This window comes from Delphinus delphis, chromosome X, assembly GCF_949987515.2.
Source record: "Delphinus delphis chromosome X, mDelDel1.2, whole genome shotgun sequence".
NCBI classification, from domain to species: domain Eukaryota; kingdom Metazoa; phylum Chordata; class Mammalia; order Artiodactyla; family Delphinidae; genus Delphinus; species Delphinus delphis.
In genome coordinates, this window is record NC_082704.1 from 8,797,484 (window position 1) to 8,818,121 (window position 20,638).

Consider the following 20,638-nt stretch of genomic DNA (forward strand, 5'->3'; position numbering starts at 1 on the left):
ATAATGTTGAGAAACAGGCCTTAATCATATCACTCCAACAATTCTCTCTTCAACAGCATCACATTTCCTTCTCTTCTGGATCAATATCATCAGATACAAATACACGACTTAAAACATCTTCACTAAAAACTTTTCTTGGCTCCTCTTCCTTGTTCAGCTTCATGCCCATTTCTAGGAGGACAGCAAAACTCCTAGAAAAATTTGTCTGTACTCTCTTTCTATTTCTTCTTAAACCAAAATAAAGCTTATACTCCTACCACTCCAATAAAACTGTTCTTGTCAAGGTCACAGATAAATAAATTGAATTAAATTGAATCGAAACCACTATTTATTTTCGAGGCCTCATCTCATGTAGTTTCTTCTTCATGTAGTTTCCAGAATATCACACACTTAGATTTCTTCCTACGTCTCTGACCACTCCTTTTTGGTCTCCTTTTCAGTTCTTCTTTATGTCCCAGACTTCTAAAAGGTAGAGTGTGTCCCAGTGCCCTTGAAGAATTTACCTACACTCATATCTTTGCTGTTCTTCTTGTCTCTTGGCTTAAGTGTCATCTATATGCTGACTGCAAGATTTACGTCTCAAATCTAGATCCCTCCCCTGAACTTGATTTTTTTTAATTTATTTATTTTATCTTTGGCTGCATTGGGTCTTTGTTGCCACGTGCAGGCTTTCTCTAGTTGCGGTGAGCAGGGACTACTCTTTGTTGCGGTGGCTTCTCACTGCAGAGCACAGGCTCTAGGAGCACGGCCTTCAGTAGTTGTAGCACACGGGCTCAGTAGTTGTGGCTCACGGGCTCTAGAGTACAGGCTCGGTAGTTGTGGTGCACAGGCTTAGTTGTTCTGCGGCATGTGGGATCTTCCCAGACCAGGGCTCGAACCCATGTCCCCTGCATTGGCAGGCAGATTCTTAACCACTGCACCCCCAGGGAAGTCCTGAACTTTAGACTTATATACCTAAAACTTAGTTGACAGCACAACCGGAATGTCTAATAGTGAGAATAAATAATAGTAATGATAGTAATAACAATAATAAAAACTAATGCTTATATGGTGTTTATTATTTTCTAGACCTCATTTTAAGCACTTTTTCATATATTAACTTACTTAATCTTTAAAACAACCCTATGAAGTATGTGGTAATATCATCCCCATTCTAAGAAGAGAAAATAGGGACACAGACATATCAAGCAATTTTTTCTAGATAACATGGTTGCTGAATGGTGGAAAGAGAATTTAAATTCAGATAGTTTGGCTCCAGAATTTGTGCTCTTAACCATATACAATCACTGCCAGTAATTAAGAGACATCTCAAACTTATCATGTACCAAACTGAGTTCCTGTTCCCCATCACCTCCATCACCAAATTCGTTCTTCCAGAGTTTTCTCCATGTCAGGAAATGGTAACTCCAGTTGCTGAAGGCAAAAATATTGGCGTCATCCTTAATTCCCCAACATATCATGCAACCCACAGCTGGTACATCAGTAAATCCTATTGTATCTAACTTCAAAATATATCCAGAATCTGACATCTTCTCCACAATCTCCACTGCTACTATGTTAATCCGAAACATCATTATCTTTCACCTGGAACACTATAATAGTGTCCTCATTGGGCCCCTTGCTTCCATATTTGCCTCCCCTGCTTCAAACTCTGCAGTGGACTCCCATCTCACAGTAAAAGCTAGAGTTCTTATAATGGTCTATAAGGTTCTGCATGAGCTTCCCCTATGTCTTTTTTTTTTTTTTTTTTGCGGTACGCGGGCCTCTCACTATTGTGGCCTCTCCCGTTGCGGAGCACAGGCTCCGGACGCGCAGGCTCAGCGGCCATGGCTCACGGGCCCAGCCGCTCCGCGGCATGTGGGATCTTCCCGGACCGGGGCACGAACACGTGTCCCCTGCATCGGCAGGTGGACTCTCAACCACTGTGCCACCAGGGAAGCCCCTCCCCTATGTCTTTTGACTTCACCTCATACTACTCCTGTTCACTCATTCTGATCCACCCATACTGGCCTCCTAGCTCTTCCTAGAAAACATCAGGCTTCCTCCTGCTTCAGGGCCGCTATAATTGCTATTCCATCTGCCTAGGATGCTCTTCTTCAGATATCTGCATGGTTCACTCCTTCACTTCCTTTAGACCTCCACTCAAATGTCACTTTCTTAGTGAGGTTTCCTTGGCCACCATATCTAACTTAAACCATACCCACCTACTACACAATCCTTCCTACATGCCTATATCCTCTTATTAGAATGTAGCTTCTATGAGATTAGAAATTTCTGTTTATTTTCTTTGCTGCTATAAGCTCAATGTCTAGAATAGTACTTGTACATTGTTGGCACTCAATAAATATTTATTGAAAAAAATAAATGAATTAAGCCCAATAACTAATTTTAACAGTGGGATACCAGCACAAAAACAGATAAGGTAGGTTTTCCCTTGGTTAAGTGGTAACTGGTACATCTAAGAGATCTCCTTTCCCCAGATTCTTCTGATTTCAGCCTCATAAGTTGCATTGCTATACACACTCACTAACCTGGGACGAAATTCACGAGGCAGATTGACGTCTCCTACAGGCTAGATTTGACCTACATAGAGCTAACTGGAATGTCAAGCATAGATATTCAAAAGTTTTGCAAAACTTTGTTAATAGTGACCTTCCCAGGCAATATTCCTGTAGATCCTAAACTGGAATATCAGAGGCCTCAAATACTTGTCAGTGAGCTGCTTGTACTCTGCTGTCATCTTTTTAAACTCACAGTTGACCAGTAGATAAGGCACACTAAGGAAGAAGTTTCTTTCTTCCACAGTCTCTAAACATGTGAATTGTAAAGAGATTAACTGGAGGGAAAAACTCTCATTAAACCTCAATCATTTACATTGAGTACTGATTAAAAAAAAAAAAGGAACTAAAAAATCCATCCTTTCGATCTCTTCTTCTAAGATCTCTTCTAAGAGCTTCTAAGAAGAGATTTCCAGCTGAAACCCTTTCTGGCACTTGAGCTGAATGTTTAGGGGAATTTTAATTGAACTCCCTCAAAGACAGAGCTTCTATGTAAAGTATGAATAGTCTTTGCACACATCTTCATAAGTCTCTTGCTTAATAGTACTTATCTTAATGGAGGCATTCAAATATTACATTCACCTCCAACATCAGTGAAACTCAGTTAAACTTTTAAAATAAATATATGTCATAGAGCACCTAGTTTAGGTAGCAGCTGGCATGAAAGAAAATCTGTTGCAGTTTTAAGACGAGTGCCTCTAAGCATTTTATAGAAATCTCTTTATTAAGGCACTCCACTGCCCTACTATTTGAGCTGGCATTTTGGTCTTACCTTCAGGACGCAGAACTGACCCAAAAACCATTTCATGATTATCAGACAGTGGCTTCTGTAAAACAGTAAATGAGGTACTTTTTTCTCTGCTCCAGAGTTATTAGCCTTATATGGCTCAAGTACAGCAGTAACTGCTGATCCAGCTAGTAAAGTATGAAGGGAAATGAAGCCTGTGGTCTCTGGGAGATTCTGATTCTTCCATTACCTGCCATTAGCAAAAGTAAGTTTTATTAAGCCTAGATTTGTTTAGTCAATCGGAGACTAATGGTGGGCTATAGCGTTGCTTCTAAGCAGTGCTTAGACTGGTTATTGATTTCAAAGTAAGTGGTGAGAACCAAGAGAAAATTGTACTCCATTAACTTTTATCTCTCTCTCTACATGACCTTGGGTAGACTGGACATATTTTTTAGGCATATATAGATTTTCAATATTCTAACACAAGAGGTCCTAACCCAAACACAAAAGAACAAAATGAGGCCCAGAGATCTTAATTGACATACCCACTTAGTAGATACACAGCTGTGATAGAACCTAGATCTCTAGACTCCAGCCTAGTCTTCTCTCTAGTAGTCAATTTATTAAAAATGTATTGAACACCAGTGATGTACCAGGCATTGTGTTAGACATGTAGAGGAATACAAAAATGACCATCATGTTTCCTGCCTTCTAGATGTTTCTAAAAGCAAAATGTGTCCCAATCATACAATCTTACTCAGAGATGACATTAAATATCCAGGTTGAACGTTATACAAAGAAGAGAGGCTGAGTTTCTATCGAAATGCTTCTAGGAGTTCAAATTCAAAGCTTCCTACCCCAGCTCCCACATAGAAATGAATGAGTTTTTATTTTTTAAAAAACGACATAACTGGATTTAAAATAAATAAATAAATCTGTGTACCACAAATGGAACAGAAATATAGAGTGGGTATATTAGCTTCCTAGGGCTGCCATAACAAAGTATGACAAACTGGCTGGCTTAAAACAATAGGTGTTCATTTCCTCACAGCTCTGGAGGTTAGAAGTCAAGATCAAGAGCTTGGCAGAGTGCTTCCTTCTAAAGGCCTCTCTTCTGGGCTTCTTAATAGCCATCATCTTCCTGTCTTCACATGGTCTTCCCTAGGTGCCTGTATCTTTCCTTTTCTGTTTACAAGAATGCCGGGCATAATGGATTAAGCCCCAACCATATTACCTCATTTTACCTTAATTACCTCTTTTAAAGGCAATATCTCCACATACAGTCATGTTCCGAGGTACTGGGGGTTAGGACTTCAACATATGAATTTACAGAAAACACAATTCAGATCCGTAACAATGGGTAAGTGGGGCTGACACCACAGAACAGGAAGTAGAGAGAGACTCATTTGACTTCGCTGAGGTAAAAAGAAACACCCTACAGATCAGAACTATCTCATTACATGAAGCTGGATCTGATTAGGTCTCTTGCTCCAAGAAAGGAGGATATAAAAAACTATACCTGGTACCCAACAAAGAGCACAGGTTCTGTTTGTACTGAAAGGAATAATTAAGTCTTAGACAATAACAAGGGACACAGGAGGTGGGGATTTAATCATTTGTTGAACATTCTAAGATCTTTGTCTTGCATTGTAGGAGGCTAGAGATACGGAATAACTTTGGAATTTGGTACAAAAATTATATAAGTTAAAAATTTAAAGATAACTACCAGAAATATAGATGTATAGTTTCTAAAGCAGAACAAAAATAAAAGTAAAGAAAAAAAGCTTTATCCTTCAACATAAATCAAGAAAGTTGGAAAAGTCAAATAAAATGTATGATAAGCAGAAAACATAAAATAAAAAGATGTAAATAATTCCAAATATACAATATAATGATAATGAATTTTGATTAAATTCATCTATTTGATAAGAAAGATAATTATATTAGAATCTAAAAATCCAGCTATTTACTGCTTATGAGAAATGCACTTAAAAGCAAAACAGGAAACGAGAAAGATTGAAATAATTAGCGATATAAAAAGATATGCCAGGAAAATACTAACCAAATCAGGCTGGTATACCAATGTTAATACCAGAATATATTGAATTTAAAGTATAAAACATTGATAAATATAAGTAAGTACACGTCAACATGATAAAAATCATAATCCACCTAAATTGAACTTGTAGGAACTGGACAATGTAGCCTGAAAATATATGAAGCAAAATTTGATGAAAACACAAAAAGAAATCAATAGGGTCGATTTTTAAAATAATTTTCTCTTCAAAACTGAAAAATACAAAAATCAAATGACAAAAATCATTTGAACAATTCCATTATTATGCTTGATTGAATTTGTGTGTGTGTTTGTGTGTGTGTGTAAAAAGAGACAGAGAGGGGAAGAGAGAAAGGGGGAAGAAGGAGAGAGAATTTTTACCTGCACACAATGAACATTTACGAAAATTAACTATGTACTAGGTCAGGGGTCTGTAAACTTTTTCTGCAAAGAGCTGCCAGATATCTAGTAAATATTTAAGGCTTTGTGAGTTTTAAGGTCTCTTTCACAAGTGTTCAACAAGGAGGGCCGTTTTGAGAAGGCAGACTCATTACCAGGTGGCAGGCTCATTGACTATGGTCCTAGAAACAGCTTTGTCCCACTATGGACTTGGCTACAGCCTCATCTGGCCTTGATCCTGCCACCAGTACCATCTGCCAAGGGACCTAGGAGGAATCATGTATGTCTTTGCCACAAGTAACAGGCCTCCTGAACTCATTTCAAAAGCAGATCCTGAAATGGCCCTGTAAGTTGGCACCAGCCCCTCTCAGCCATAGTTGGGAGCAGTTCTGTCAACCCAGGTACCTGGAAGGATACATGTTCCCCTATGCTCCAAAAGATAAATTCACCAAACTTAGTATGACTGCAAATCCTGAAGTAGCCCTATGATTTGGCTCCAGGCCAGCTCTGGTGCAATCCAGGGGAAATCTCATCTGCCCAGGAACCCAGCAGGATGCACAACAGCCCATGGCCCCAAAGAGAGTCCTAAAGACCTCAGTCTCCATTGAAAACTCTGAAGAAGCCCTGTATTGCCAGGAGGCATCACATTTACTGATTTTAAACTATATTGCAAAGCCACAGAAATCAAAACAATATGGCACTGGCATAAAAACAGACACATAAACCAAAGACACAGAATAGAAACCCCAGAAATAAACCCATACATATACAATCATATACAGTCAACTAATTGCCATTGACAAGGATACCAAGAATATACAATGGGGAGAGGATAGTTCTTCAATACGTGGTACTGGCTGTGAAGACTGAATATCCATATGCATAAGAATGAAACTGAACCCTTGTCCTACACCATAGACAAAAATCAACTTAAAATGGATTATGTAAGACCTGAAACCATAAAACTCCCAGGAAAAAAATAGGGAAAAACCTCTTTGGCATGGGTCTTGGCAACGATTTTTTAAATATGACATCAAAAGCACAGGCAACAAAAACAAAAATAAGTAAGTGGGACTACATGAAACTAAAAAGTCTCTGTGCAGCAAAGGAAACAACCAGTAAAATAAAGGGCAACCTATGGAATGGGAGAAAATATTTGCAAACCATATATATGATAAGAAGTTAATATCCAGAAAATATCAGGAACTCATACAACTCAATAGCAAAAATAATACTATTACTACCACTAATAATAATAAACAATATTTTTAAATGATGAAGAGGCTAAATAGAAAATTTTCAAAAGAAAACATACAAATGGCCAACAGGTACATGAAAACATGCTCAAAATCATTAATCATCAGGGAAATGCAAATGAAAACAAGGAGATATTACCTCACACCTGTTAGAATGGCTATTATCAAAAAGACAAGACATAACAAGTATTGCCCAAGGGTATGGAGAAAAGGGATCCCTTGTACATTGTTGGTGTGAATGTAAGTTTGTATAGCCATATGAAAAACAGTATGGAGGGTCCTCAAAAAATTAAAAATAGAACAGCAATCCCACTTATGGGTATATACCCAAAGGAAATGAAACCAGTATGTCAAAGAGATATTTGCACCCCCATATGTATTGCAGCATTATTCACAATAGCCAAGATATGGAAACAACCTAAATGTCCATCAAGGGATGAATGGATAATAAAAACTATATATATATTTATATGTTATATTTGTCTATATAAATAAATATAGATAATATTTTTTAAGAATTTTTTTATTTTATATTTTTATTGAATGAAAGATTTTTAAATTCTATGGAGCACTACAATTTTCAAAAGTTTCACACACATGATTTCATATACTCCCATAATAACCCTTTTTCTATCCCCTACCCCTATATTGCCCCTCCCACCTTCCCTCTTCCCACAGGTAACCACTAGTTTGTTCTCTGAGAGTCTGCTTCTTTTTTTTGTTTTATTCACTAGTTTGTTGTAGTTTTTAGATTCTACATATAAGTGATATCATACAGTATTTGTCTTTCTCTGTCTGACTTATTTCACTTAGTATAATGCACTCCAATTCCATCCATGTTACAGCAAATGGCAAAATTTCATAATTTTTTATGGCTGAGTAGTATTCCGTGTGTATACACATACCACAGCTTCTCCATTCATCTGTTGATGGACACTTAGATTATTTTCACGTCTTGGCAATTGTAAATAATGTTGCTATGAAAACTGGGGTGCATGTATCTTGTACCTGATAACCATTCAGCCACAAGACAGAAATGAGCTCAAGTGGAAAAGAGAAGAATTAACCAGACAAATTCATCCAAGATCATCCAAACCCTAAGTGATGTGTATTAACAAAGGTTTAATTTTTATACCATTATTTTACGAGGTAGCTTGTTGCACAGCATCACTGTGTCAATAGACAACTGACACAGAAATTGGTATCAAAGTGATATACTGGCACTATTTATAAAACTTACAATAAGGGGCTGTCAGTGAAAACAGCAGAGTTATAAACTCTGAAAATTATCTCCTCCATAAAAGCAACAAAAATGCTGACAACATTATCAAAATCAATGTTTTCACTACTATGTAATTTAACCAAAGGCTCGTAGCAATTGAGAGTATTTATTGAGAAAAAAAACAACTAAATCAGGGAATTAACAGTTAGCTTTTTGCATTATAACTTTCTGTATTCACACCACCTCTGCTCCAACTCCATGATATTCATGAAAAATAGCAGTCCACAATCACAATGAAAATGAGTGTCCTAGCAGTCACTGGAGAGAACAGAACAGAATTAGAGATCTGTTATGGACTGAAGGAATTAAAACTTGTACACTAGAAAATATCTACCTATCACAAAAGAAAGCAGTAACAGGAGAATAAAAGAACAGAAATGAAATTACATACAGAAAACAAACAGCAGTTATGGCAGACTAAATCCTACCTTATCAGTGATTGTGTTAAATGTAAATAGGTTAAACACACCAATTAAAAGGCAGAAGTTGGAAGAAATAATTTTCAAAAACCCATAATTGAATCACTTACTGTCTACAAAAGACACGTATTAAATCCAAAGAAACAAAGTTGAGTTGAATGTAGAAGTGAAAATATACACAATGTAAAAAATGACTAAAAAAGAGCTGGAATATATATACTAATGTCAGACAAAATAGACTCTAGAGAAAAATTGTTACTGAAGATAAAAATGGACATTTTATAATGATATAAGGGTCAATCCATGAAGAAGACATAAGGATTAAAATATATATGCACCAAAAGAAAGCCTGATAATAGATAAAGCAAAAACTGACAGAATTGGAGAAATAGACAACACAACAACAGTAGTTAGATATCAATGTCCTTTATAAATGCTGTCCCCCAAATCCTCAACAAAATGCTAGCAAACCAAGTATATAAAATGATTATATACTATGACCAAGTGGGATTCATCCCAGGAAGGAAAAGGTAGCTAAACATATGAAAAATCAAAGAACAAAGTAAAAAAATATATATCATCTCAATAAGGCAGAAAAAAAACATTTGGTAAAGCTAAACACCCCTTCCTAATAAAAATATTCAACAAACTAGGGATAGAAGGGAGCTTCCTCAACATGATTAAAGGCATCTATGAAATCTCACAGCTAACTTCAATCATATTTACTGACAAAATCCTGAAAAATGTCCCCCTAAGATGAGAAACAAAGCAAGGATGTTTGCTCTTTCCACTTCTATTCAACATTGTAATAGAAGTTCTAAGCAGGACAAATAGGCAAGAAAAAGAAATAAAAAGCATCCAGATTTTCTAAAAAAATTAAAATTTTCTCTATTTGCATATAGATCGTGCATACAGAAAATTCTAAGAAGCCTGGAAAGAAACTATTATAGCTATTAAGTTCAGCAAGGTTTCAGGGTATAAGATCAATGCACAAAAATCAGTTGTACTGGTATACATCAGCAGTGAGCAACCTAAAATGAAAATAAGAAAACAATTCTATATACAATAGCATCAAAAAGATAAAACACTTAGGAATAAATTTAACAAAAGTCTAAGAGTTATACACTGAAAACTACAAGATATGTTGAAATAAATTACACACCTAAATAAACGGAAATATATCCTGTGTTCATGGATTCAAAAAGTAATCATTAAGACGGTAATACTTCAAAAATTGATCTATAGACTCATTGCAACCCCTATCAAAATTTCAGCTATCTTTTTAGCAGAAATTGATAAGCTGATCCTAAAATTCTTATGGAAAGGCAAAGAAGCAAGAAAAAGGAAAAGAAAGTTGGAAGGGACACTTTCCTATTTCAAAACTTACTCTAAAGCTACAGTAATCAAGACTGTGTGTTATTGTCATAAATATAGTCATATAGATCAATGGAATAAAATTGAGAGTCCAGAAATAAACCTATACCAATTTATGGTCAATTGATTTTCAAGAAGAGTGGCAAGTTAATTCAATGAAAAGAGCATAGTCTCTTCAATAAATGTTTTGAGACAACAGGATATCCCATGCAAATTTATTAATTTGGACCAGCTTACCAAACAGCTTACAGAAAAAAAAAGACTCACACACACACACACACACACACACACACACACACACACACACACACCTCTGAATATTAAGGAAAAGCCCTATTATCCTTGACTACTTCCCCTGCACCTTTTCCATCCAGACAGCCCACAAATATTTGGCCCAGGAAAACCTTTCTTCATTCAAAGATGTGCTCAAAAACCACCAGGCCCAAATCTATAAAATGGATACTATGAGAAATAAAAAGGAATGGAACAGAGAAAAATTAATATCACATGAAGAATACTCACTGTTAAAGGTTGTCACAGAGGCGATTCACCAACTTCTATGTTCCATATTGGCTTCTGAGGTTATTCGGACCAACTCCTCCAAGGAAACAATTCTGGATGGAGGGAACATGAATAGTATTAAAAACTGGCAGGCTAGCTGAGCCTCCGTAGCTCTGGGGTTAGAACAGTGGTCTCGTAATAACTGGTAGGCTGGGAAGGAACTATCAGCCTCATATGAAGAGAGACTGTAAAGGAGGCCCAGAGCCTGCCTAAGCAAAAGAATTTAATAGCAGACTCTCTCCAGATGGATTTGAGATCTCATAGGACTATATCTTCATAGTAAGGGTAAAACAAAAGTAAACCCATTCCCATCTCCAATCTCAAGGAACTTCAGCAAAGGTTGTCTTGGTACTGAGCAGAGCAAGGAGTGAAACAGCAAGAATATGTATCCCTGATAACTCATAGCTGTAGTCTGGCTGTCATATATGTTTGTAGTTCAGTTCCACATTGCTTGAGTACTACAGGAAAACTCAAGATAGGAATTGGGGAGTGGGGGGCAGTTATCCCAGATTATCAGTGATCCCAGGCACACAGCAGAAGCAGGCTTCATACTAAACCTTTCACATTTGGGATTTTACTATTTGTTTCCTGAATAAGAGTGGACTTCAATTTTAGTATCTTTTTCATACTTTGTGTGAGCTTGGTATCAAAGTTCTGCTAGCCTCATAAAATAAACTTAGGATGTTTCCTCTTTTTTATTTTTTAGAATTCTTCATATAAATTGGAATGCTCTGTTTGGAAAAAAAAATGCAGGTCTAGTGTTTTATCTGTTAGACCAGTTTTAATTAATTCTTCATTTCCTTTAATGTTTATGACTATTAGATTATATATTTCTTCTTGTATCACTCTAAGTTATATATTTATAAATCTGTCCATTTGATCTAATTTTTCAAATTTTGGGTATAAAGTGTTTAGTATATTCTCCTATTAGCTTCTTTTTTTTTTTTTTTTTTTGAGGTAGACGGGCCTCTCACTGTTGTGGCCTCTCCCGTTGCCGAGCACAGACTCCGGGCGCGCAGGCTCAGCGGCCATGGCTCACGGCACCAGCCGTTCCGCGGCACGTGGGATCTTCCCGGACCGGGGCACGAACCCGTGTCCCCTGCATCAGCAGGCGGACTCTCAACCACTGTGCCACCAGGGAAGCCCTCTTATTAGCTTCTTAATCTATATCGTATCCATAGTTATGTACCCCTTTTAATTCTTAATCTTATTTGTGCTTTCTTTCTTTTTTTCCTTAATTCATCTTGCCTGGGGTTTGTCTATTTCATTATTTTTTTCAAAGAATGAAACTTTGGCTTTATTGATTCTATTTCATTTTATTAATTTCCACTGCATCATTATTATCACTTCACCTTAGTTTTTCAGAATTGATTGTGTTGTTTCTTTTTTAATTCTTAAGGTAGATACCTAGCACATTAATTTTCAAGTTTTTCTTCTTTTCTAGTATAAACATTTAAGCCTATAAATTCTTATTGAAACACCACTTTCGTTGCTAATCACAAGTTTAATCCCTAATATTTTCAAAATCATTAAGTTCTAATTATTCCATTATGATAATCCATGAATTGTTGAGAAGTACGCATTTATGTTGATTTTGTTAATCAAATTCCAACTTAATTGTACTTTGATTTCCACTAGTTTTCAATCACAATCTTTTTACTAGTCTAAATCTCCTACCAAGACTTTAGTCACATCAATCGCTCTATCATCTTGAGGAACACTCTCCTGGAGCCTACTGACCTGCAAGAATCTTGACAGACTGCCCTCTATGTCAGGTTCAAACCTGTCATCCCAAGATCTCCCTTCACTGTTCTAGGGATTTCATTTATCTCTCCTACACTGTGCCTCCTATTTTCTGCATCCCACATCTTCCTCTTTCTTGGTTTAATTCTTTCTTTTGGTGGAGAAAAATCTCCAGTAGCTTCCTGAGAAAAGCACACAGGAGGTTAAATTTTTGAGAGCTCGTATGTCTGACAGTATGTTTTACATATATATTTAATTAGTTTATATATGTCCAGAATCATTTTCCTTACAAATTTTTAAAGCATCATTCCATTGCTTTGTTTTATATTGATGATGTTGAAAATTCTTAAGCCATTCTGATTTTATTTTTAATCCTCTGGAAATCTGTACAATTTTCTCTTTGTTCCCAGTGTTCTGAAATTTCACACTGATGTATCTTGGCATGAGTCTATTTTCATCTATTTTTGTGGGTGCTAGTCTTTTAATATATAAATGAACATCTTTAAGTTCTACAGATTTTTCTTGAATTATTTTGCTGACATTTTCCCCCCTCCATTTTATGTATTTTCTTCTTTCTAGAACTCATATAATTAAAATATTTGAGAAAATTTTCTAGGAGAAGAAAAGATAGCTACACTGATTCTGAGCTTCAACTTTCTCCCCAGTTATAGAAAAATGAACATATGTATACAGAGTTTTGGGATTAAAGATGAATAAATCATTGCCCCTGCCTTCAATGAGCTCCCAGTCCAAAGGGAGAGAAGTAAAAATGATGTAGAAAAAGGGTATTTAAAGTGCTATGGGAAGCCACAAAAAGGACAGAGTAACTGTGACAGGAAACTTGGTTGGGGCAGTTGGAGACTAGGAAGTCTCAGAATGTGCTTCTACTGTGTCACATCTGAGCATAAGCAAGAAGAATGGATCTTAATCTTTGTGAAGTCACAGACCTTTGGGGGGATGTAATGAAATCTATGACACTTCTTCCAATAAAAATACATGTAACACACATACACACACATGTATATTTTGCTCCCTAACTCAGAATGTGCAGTGTTAAGAGCTCTTGGTATAGAAGGATGTATAGACAAGAAGAGGAAGAAAGTCCATACAGAGGAAACAGAATGTCAAAATCCTGCAGACATGAAAATCCTGTGCATTATTGGAGTGGAGGAAACTGTAACATAATTGAGTATGATTGGAGCATAAGCTGTAAAGAGAGTCAGACATGTCATAAGATGAAAACAGAAGATACATAAGAAGATAAACACGGATAAAGCATGAAGTACCTCAAATGTCAGTCAGGTACTCTGTTTACTCAGAGACTATACCATGATTGAGAGAGCTTACACAGGGCATGTCAATCCTCCCCTAACTGCTAAAAAATATAACTGGAAGAGCTAGTGCCCAGTGGAATACTAATTGATATTCCATGAGTGTGGAGTTTCACTGGCATTCACTGTAGGTGTTGAGTGTGCACTACTCACTTCTCAAGCTTACAGCTTTATGAGAGAAAAAAATGTTAGAATGAAATCAAAAGCCCCTGAATATCAATTATTTTACTCCTTAATAATGTACAGCAGAATGTCAGTCTTCAATAAACTGTAATGGTTCTCAACACTAGCAGCAAATTAGATTTACCTGGGGAAATTTCAAAAACGATACCATGCCTGAGGTCCACCCCAAACTAAATAAATTAGAATATGTGGGGTGTAGCCTGGGCCTCTGAATTTTTTGAAGCTCTCCAGATAACTTTAATGTGCAACTGGAATGGAGAACTACTATGTTAAGAAAAACACCCCACAAAAGCAAATTCCTACCTACTAGTCTAGTCTTAATTCTTTCTTTTATTTTTTTAACATCTTTATTGGAGTATAATTGCATTAAAATGAACTGTTAGTTTCTACTTTATAACAAAGTGAATCAGTTATACATATACATATAAACCCATATCTCTTCCCTCTTGCGTCTCCCTCCCTCCCACCCTACCTATCCCACCCCTCTAGGTGGTCACAAAGCACTGAGCTGATCTCCCTGTGCTATGCAGCTGCTTCCCACTAGCTATCTATTTTACATTTGGTAGTGTATAAATGTCCATGCCACTCTCTCACTTTGTCCCAGCTTACCCTTCCCCCTCCCGGTGTCCTCAAGTCCATTCTCTACTAGGTCTGCATCTTTGTTCCTGTCTTGCCCCTAGGTTCTTCATGACTTTTTTTTTTTTTTAGATTCCATATATATGTGTTAGCATATGGTATTTGTTTTTTTATTTCTGACTTACTTCACTCTGTATGACAGACTCTAGGTCCATCCACCTTTCTACAAATAACTCAATTTCGTTTTTTTTTAATGGCTGAGTAATATTCCATTGTATATATGTGCCACATCTTCTTTATCCATTCATCTGTCAATGGACACTTAGGTTGCTTCCATGTCCTGGCTACTGTAAACAGAGCTGCAATGAACATTGTGGTACATGACTTTTTTTGAATTATGCTTTTCTCAGGGTATATGCCCAGTAGTGGGATTGCTGGGTCATATGGTAGTTCTATTTGTAGTTTTTTAAGGAACTTCCATACTGTTTTCCACAGTAGCTGTATCAATTTACATTCCCACCAACAGTGCAAGAGGGTTCCCTTTTCTCCACACCCTCTCCAGCATTTATTGTTTGTAGATCTTTTGATGATGGCCATTCTGACTGGAGTGAGGTGATACCTCATTGTAGTATTGATCTGCATTTCTCTAATGATTAATGATGTTGAGCATTCTTTCATGTGTTTGTTGGCAGTCTGTACATCCTCTTTGGAGAAATGTCTATTTAGGTCTTCTGCCCATTTTTCGATTGGGTTGTTTGTTTTTTTGATACTGAGCTGCATGAGCTGCTTGTAAATTTTGGAGATTAATCCTTTGTCAGTTGCTTCATTTGCAAATATTTGCTCCTATTCTGAGGGTTGTCTTTTGGTCTTGTTTACGGTTTCCTTTGCTGTGCAAAAGCTTTTAAGTTTCATTAGGTCCCATTTGTTTATTTTTGTTTTTATTTCCATTTCTCTAGGAGACGGGTCAAAAAGGATCTTGCTGTGATTTATGTCATAGAGTGTTCTGCCTATGTTTTCCTCTAAGAGTTTGATAGTGTTTGGCCTTACATTTAGGTCTTTAATCCATCTGGAGTTTATTTTTGTGTATGGTGTTAGGGAGTGTTCTAATTTCATTCTTTTACATGTAGCTGTCCAGTTTTCCCAGCACCACTTATTGAAGAGGCTGTCTTTTCTTCATTGTATATTGTTGTCTACTTTATCAAAAATAAAGTGACAATATGTGCGTGGGTTTATCTCTGGGCTTTCTATCCTGTTCCATTGATCTATATTTCTGTTTTTGTGCCAGTACAATACTGTCTTGATTACTGTAGCTTTGTAGTATAGTTTGAAGTCAGGGAGCCTGATTCCTCCAGCTCCATTTTTCTTTCTCAAGATTGCTTTGGCTATTCGGGGTCTTTTGTGTTTCCATACAAATTGTGAAATTTTTGGTTCTAGTTCTGTGAAAAATGCCAGTGGTAGTTTGATAGGAATTGCATTGAATATGTATATTGCTTTGGGTAGTAGAGTCATTTTCACAATGTTAATTCTTCCAATCCAAGAACATGGTATATCTCTCCATCTATTTGTATTATCTTTAATTTCTTTCACCAGTGTCTTATAATTTTCTGCATACAGGTCTTTTGTCTCCTTAGGTAGGTTTATTCCTAGGTATTTTATTCTTTTTGCTGCAATGGTAAATGGGAGTGTTTCCTTAATTTCTCTTTCAGATTTATCACCATTAGTGTATAGTAATGCCAGAGATTTCTGTGCATTAATTTTGTATCCTGCTACTTTACCAAATTCATTGATTAGCTCTAGTAGTTTTCTGGTAGCATCTTTAGGATTCTCTATGTATAATATCATGTCATCTGCAAACAGTGACAGCTTTACTTCTTTTCCGATTTGGATTCTTTTTATTTATTTTTCTTCTCTGATTGCTGTGGCTAAAACTTCCAAAACTATGTTGAATAATAGTGGTGAGAGTGGGCAACCTTGTCTTGTTCCTGATCTTAGTGGAAATGGTTTCAGTTTTTCACCATTAAGGACGATGTTGGCTGTGGGTTTGTCATATATGGCCTTTATTATGTTGAGGTAAGTTCCCTCTATGCATACTTTCTGGAGGGTTTTTATAAAAAATGGGGGTTGAATTTTGTCAAAAGCTTTCTTAGTCTTAATTCTATTACAGTGTTTCCATGCAGCATTATACAACTCAAAAATAATGTTTTTAAAAAAATTAAGTATATGTTTGGGCCATTTGAATTCCTTTGCTAAGCTACCAAGAATGTCACATTAGGGACTATAGGGGTCTTGAAGGGAGTCTGAACAGTATGCTTGGGGATCAATATCAGGACCTGCAGGCAGCCAGTCTCTGCTGGAAATGTTCACAGTGTGCTTTTTCACATTTTACAGTTTCATCTCCTTAGTGTGCTGCCTGAGGCTATGGCTCTCTTCATAGCTTACAGATCTGTCTGGCAAAAAGGCTACATGCATCAACAGTTTTTGCTAAGGGTCTTGTGATTATTGGATGGGCTTTTAGTTGGACAGTTTCTGAGGAAAAGGTTTTTCCTATTTTGGCTAGGAAGCCACAAGGATTAGTTGTGCTAAAATATTTAACATTACCAGAGCTAATAAGCCATCCATTGCCTTAAACAAAATATACAGCATCAAATATTTTCATTTTAATTATACTTGAACACTTTATGGGTTTGCAATCAATTATTTCTTATATTCTGTACTCTGTTGAACCTGAACATAGAACTGCAAGAAGAGGGTCATGCAATGATTTATATAACAAATATTTATAGACCTTACTATGTATCAAGAAGTGTGCTAAGTTATGAGATTAGAAGACAGCATGTATCCACCCTCAAGGTGCTCTCATTCTACTGTAATGGTATAATAACTCCATATTGAGTCATAAAAGTTCCACAAGAGAGGTACATCAAAAAAACAAACAAACAAACGGTGAATCCATGAGATGTCATACTTATAGCTGAGAGAGGTTAGAGCCAGGTCTTCAAGGGACATAAATGCCAGGATAGAAAGTTTAGAAAAAACTCTCTAGACAAAAGGGGAGGTTTTTTTGTTGTTTCTTTGCTTTTTTTTTTGTTTTTTTGCATAGAAAAATGATAAAGTCCAAGGCTCAGGAAGGTTATAAGGTTAACTGCAATATAGAGAATGGATTGAAGATTGGCAAGAGAAGAAGCAAAGTGAGTTATGGATTTTATTAAATAGTTTAAGTAAGAGGTGATGTTGAGCAAAGGAAATGGAAGTAAGGACTGAAAGAAGAGACAGATGTTAGGATCATTATAGAGATGAAGTATAAAGGACTTGGCATGCATTTTCAATTTGAGATTACTACATAAATTGTAGGACTATTAGCATTCATCTATCCCTTTAATCACTCAACAAATCTTTATTAGATAACTATTATGAATCAAGCACTGTGTTGTAGGTACATTCTGGAGGTACAGCAATGAATATAGCAATGAATGGTCCCTGCCTTCATATAGATTCATGTACTAGGAGAGACAAATAAGTAAAACACACAGTAATTAACAAAAAGTTATAAGTGCTGTGAAGGAAGTCTTGAGATGCTGAAAGAGAACATCAGGCAGTAGTGATTGATGGTTGTGGTGATGGACAGAACTACCTTATATTGGGCATTAAGTGAAGCCCTCTCTAAGGAAGTATTATATTTCAGAGGAGATCTGAAGGATAGTATCAGAAAGAGCAAGCATTGAAGAAGCAGGGAAATCAAATGTAAAGGTTCTGAAATGGGACAATCTTGTTACATTTCTGTGTTTGAAGAGGGAACTGCTGCTGTGTTTAATGAGGCTGCAAGTTGAGTAAGATGAAAATGGTAAACTGACCATTGTCTTAGTAGCACAGATGTTACTGTTGACCTTGGTGTAAGCAGTTCCCGCTGACTAAGGAAAAACACAAATTGGAGTGAATTGAAAAGTGAGTGGGAAGAAAGGAGGGAAGTGGATACAGTGTGTTTAGTTGAGGAAAGAAATGAGAGGGTAGCTGGAGGGGGACGTAGAACAGGTGAAGTTCTGGTTTGTTAAAGTGATATAAGAATTTAGATCCCATCTGTATACTGAGCTGGTAGAGAGGGAGAGAAAAGAAAACTGGGAGCAGGGGATAATGCCTTCTAGTACCTCCAGTTCACCCTCACCCTGTATCTGAGCTGGATAAATTACTCAAAGTTGATTCTTTCCAAAGTTGGGCTCTATTGGTAGAAAGATGAAGTAGGGAAGAGAAGGACATTGTAGACTGCATACGGAAGTAAAGGTATTAAGCACCACAGAGGAAGAGAAGGGTGTGGGAAAACTGAGATTCTGGTCACCTAACTGCATGCTGCCTAATTTCTAGTGTAGCTTCATGTCAGACCTGCGCCAAATTCCCAAAGAACAGAGATTGCTTCATTTGATCTAACCAAGTACTAAGTGGCAAGGTAGGGAGCATACGCTGCTCTTTCCCTACCTTTAAAAGCCAGTTTAGTGACCCCAGAATGTTATTCACCATTAAATACAATTTATAAAATATGTTGGAGAACCACCAATATTTTATTTTATCAACCAGGGACATTTTAGACATCCTACCATGTACATCCATTATCTCATGGAAGAAAGAATATTTTAGGACCAAAAAGTAGGAAGAACATAATATCAGGATTAAAAACAACAAATGCAGCTTCATAGAAAATTTCTCTACACTGTTTTCTTATTTTATTTCAAAGTGTGTCATGGACTGGTGAAAATACCATCCGAGTCTTGTGTCAGTATGGAAATTAGTGTTAGGAAATCACCGAACTGCATGACTTATAAAATCTCTTCCAATTCACATTCTATGATTCAGTCAATAGTAACGAAAAACTATCATATTTGAAGTAAAATAGTTTCTTTTTCATGTGCTATTCAATGATCTTATAAATAACTTTCCCCAAGTCACCTATGCAGTTCTCTCAGCCTTAGGGATCTAAAGCAATACTCTGCCATTCCCATCAGTTTCACACGCTCCTTCTCCCAAGTCTTCAGAAAGCCCAGGGCATTTACAATAAACACCTTTCTCAGCACAAGATAACAGCAGTTTCGACTGCTTTCAGTCAGCTTGAATGTTGAAGACCTCAGTAATCACACTCCACTCTTTACCAATCCAGAATCAAAAACACAGATTAATTTTCAAAGAACAGAAAGAAAAAACTGAAAGAAAAGAAAAAAAAAGATAAAGTTTCCTTGCTGAAAGAAGGACAGCAGGAAAGAAAGCTCACTGACTAGCTTATTTGGATATTTTTATTTCTAAGGTGTTCAAGTATCCAATATTTACAAGCACTCTTACAGCAAAATATTAAAATAGTATATCAAATAGGATATTTTAAAAGATGACTTAAGTTCTTACCGGTGAACTCAAAATACCAGAATTGTTACTCGCTTAATGAGAGCTCTGATCTGTGGGCATGTCCCTGATGACGCCTTTCTAATTCCACTAGTAAGGGCCTAGAGCAGTTTCTTCCACTGCAGGGTCTGCTTTATTGAATTCCCTGCCTGTCCTAATTCTATATATTTCCAATTAGCTGACCTTCAAAGCTGACGTTGGAGGAAGAAAATTGTTTTCTGACAAGCTAACATTTTAAGGCTAATGGTTTTTAATAAGCAATTGAGTTTGCAGCATTCAGCTCTTGTTATGTTTTATTGGGTTTTGAGTTTTAATTTGGTATGTGCGTTTTGGCATGACTCCATGGCAGGTGCAATTTTAAAGATGGAATCAATAAGATTCACTGTGATGTATAATATGAGATTTCCAAGCTTAACTTTCAATACAAAATACTAGGCTTGGTTCTTTCCGGAGCCCTGCAAAGAAAATGTGTTGATTCCTTAGGACTTTGCTCACGGTAGTTTTTTGAAATCTTGTTCACACTACTCAAACGTCCAAATCTGCTCTCCTTTAAACAGCTCTCACTCAGGACCCTTGACCCTTGAAGAGATGAAGTTTACCTAGCAGGAGAGCCTAAGTACAGCTTTTCCTCTTTAAAATCTCTCTATTGCTTTCTAAAGTGTTGCTAAGTAAGAGGGACTTAATAAATCTTTGTTAAATGACTAGTTGAATGAATTTTTCCTCTGTTCCTTCTTCTCTGACTAAAAGCAAGAGAAACTCTTTCTTTCCAAGACTAACACCTCTTAATGGTATAG

At 36.6% G+C, this 20,638-nt stretch overlaps 1 long non-coding RNA gene across 1 annotated transcript in view; it reads right to left on the bottom strand.

Moving 5' to 3' along the window:
* The window catches only part of LOC132418325 (uncharacterized), a 230,681-nt gene that overhangs the window by 150,293 nt on the left and 59,750 nt on the right, over window positions 1-20,638 (bottom strand). Inside the window, exon 2 of the long non-coding RNA XR_009517982.1 lies at window positions 10,594-10,685. This is a non-coding gene — a long non-coding RNA (uncharacterized lncRNA). The remainder of the gene's footprint in view (window positions 1-10,593; window positions 10,686-20,638) is intronic.